The following is a 2804-nucleotide window of genomic DNA, read 5'->3' as shown; positions in this document are numbered from 1 at the left end:
TTAACACTTGGGAAAAAAGTTATCATCACAAGAGGCCACCAGATACCTACTGACTAAGAAATGCCTGAATTCTCTAACATTAGTGATTGATGTCAATTTGATTACCCAACATCATTTGAGAAATCTCCATGAGCCATTATTATACTTGATTCTAAAGATTAAAAAATAAATGAGATGTTCACTGCCCTTGAGACTTCTTTCCTAGACATTGAAAGAAGGAATAAGGGAAAAAAGGAAGAACTTCATCTTTTCTAATATGATACGAGTTTGTAGATTTTTTTTTTTTTTGTAAAGGACAAAATTCACATTATTGTCAAACTAATAATAGTCAACCATTGTATACCACACATTGATGCTGAAGAATATTGATGCTCAGGGACCAATTTTTTTTCAAGTTCCTATAGGTTGCTATTTGTAGGTGCAGAATGAAAATCTTACGTCTTCTATAGATCCTAAGAATCTCAAGCAAATGTTTAATTATAGATGCTAGGAAAAAGATATCTAGATATCTAGATATCAAAAACTTGTTCTTCTCTTAGCTGCTTTGACATTTGAGTCTGCAGTTAGTGTCTAAATGGGCTCTACTTTAACCCTTTCATCCTTTCACTTGATGTTGGTTAAATATACTATGACTTGATTCAACTCTGTTGTAAACAGCCTTGATTTCTTCCTCCTTTATATTTTTTTACAGATTTCTTTATTTTTAGAGGAAAAGAGAGAGTGCAAGTGGGGGAAGGGACAAAGGGAGAGAATCTCTAGGAGAGTCCCTGCTGAGCGTGGATCCTGACATGGAATTCTATCCTAGGACCTTGAGATCTTGACCTGAGCCAAAACCAAAAGTTGGATGCCCAACTGACTGGGCTACTGAGGCACCCCTTTATCTTTAATTTGCTTTTTTTTTTCCCCCAGCATATAACGCAGTGCTTCTCAAACTTTATTGAGCATATAAATTACCTGAGGTTTTAGTAAAATGGAGATTCAAATTTAGGTTTGGGAAGTGACTTGAAATTTTGTGATTTTGCTAAATTCTTAAGTGATGTTGATGTGGTTCATCTGAACATCATTCTTAACCAAGTAGCAAGGCTTTGAAAAGCAAAATGATGAAGTTATTACTTTACTTTAAAGCCTGACTGGTCCTTCATTACTTGCATATATTTGAGATTTGGAATAGTCCACCTTGAGGGAGGCTGCCTCCAAATAGTTTATTGGTTATTGAAAGTCTGTAATAAAGAACTTTATGTGTATATAGCACAAACTGAGAACAAAATCAGCCGTTGGACTTTTATGATTCCCTTTACTCAGTGACTGTTAGGTTTGGGGCATACATCTAAAATTATGAAGTCAAGAAAAAGAAGATGTTCCAAACATCATTTCTGGTGTTCTGGATTGTTTTATGTGAATAAACCCTAGTATTATGCCTTTGAATAATTATGCAGCCACAGCTGGGATTTATTCAGTTAATAAGCATTTATTAAGCTCATCTACATGGGATGCATTGCCCTTATTGCTGCATAAGCATAAAGAAACAAACAGTGGTGTCACTATCTCTGGCATGCCAAAATACAAAATACTCTGCTAATTTGACAATGACCTGGGAATTTTATATTTATCTCCATATTTGGTAGCAAAATAATATCATTTACATATTTTTTATTATAATGGTAATATGTGACTGAGGTAATGGTGGTGGTATGATTATAAATCTTACAACATGTCCTTCGCACACCTCCAAAAAAAAGAAAGAAAGAAAAATAAAACTATAAATACCCATGCTGTTTGGAGAAATACAAGAGGATATCCTTAATTCAACTTTCCTGTAAGTGAAAAAATAAATGGCACATTCCACTCAGGTGCTGGATGTGCTCCATCACATGTATTTATGGAGATCAAGAAGAACAACATTTTCAGAGTACTCAAATGTAATTGTGAACAAAGAATTTCATAAACAGCAAAATTATTTCTATCAAGATTACATGAAATGATTAAATATGCAAGAGCTCAAAAAAATATGCAAGAGCTCAAAGAGTTATGTGCCCATGATCCCTCTCTGAGGAATTGATTAGAAGATGAATTTCATCCAGCCAAAGGACAATAGGGGCAATTACAACAAAAGGAGTGACAGTAGACATTTTATATACTTAATTCTAGGTTGAATGAAGACTAAAAGGAATGTATGGATGAGGGTGGAATAAAATACGTTATGTGATGAATGTCATTTGTGTCTGATAGTATCCTGCAACAAAGAAGTGAAATAGGGGAATGGAAGTAGGGGAAGGAAAATTAACATATGTTTACTGATATTGGTACTAGCATTAGATATACCATTCAAGCATACCATTATAGTGCTTACTTCAGCAGCACATGTGCTAAAATTGAAATGATAGAGGGAAGATTAGCATGGTCTATGTAAAAGGATGACATGCAAATCCATGAAGTGTTCCTTATAAAAAAAGTATACCATTATAAGTCAACAAAAAATCTAGTAAAAGATTAAAAAAGAAAATAGAGACCTGTTGTCATTCAAAGGTAACCAATAGAACAAAAGTTCAGACTCACCTAAGCATCAAAACAAATTTAGTGAATAAAAAAGCAAAGAAACCTGTTATATAAGTAATTATCAAATGTAATGAAGTGCATATAATAGCTATATCAGACTAATGTAATAACTGAAACCAATATGTCACACCAATAAATATGGATAGATTAATTCATCTATTAAAAACATTTTTAATTTGCTTCACAAAGCAAGAAATGACAATATAGCTTATAACATCCACACTTAAATTTTTTTTTCCGAAAAGGTA

At 33.2% G+C, this 2804-nt stretch overlaps 1 non-coding gene across 1 annotated transcript; it reads left to right on the top strand.

Annotated features, from left to right (window-relative positions):
- The first annotated feature begins 2342 nt into the window (after window positions 1-2342).
- On the top strand, window positions 2343-2449 carry LOC132028967 (U6 spliceosomal RNA). The gene has a single exon (XR_009407617.1). It is a non-coding gene; the product is annotated as a U6 spliceosomal RNA (small nuclear RNA).
- Window positions 2450-2804: the final 355 nt, after the last annotated feature.

The sequence above is a fragment of the Mustela nigripes genome, chromosome 12 (assembly GCF_022355385.1).
Source record: "Mustela nigripes isolate SB6536 chromosome 12, MUSNIG.SB6536, whole genome shotgun sequence".
Taxonomy (NCBI): domain Eukaryota; kingdom Metazoa; phylum Chordata; class Mammalia; order Carnivora; family Mustelidae; genus Mustela; species Mustela nigripes.
This window is presented reverse-complemented; position numbering and strand designations above follow the sequence as displayed.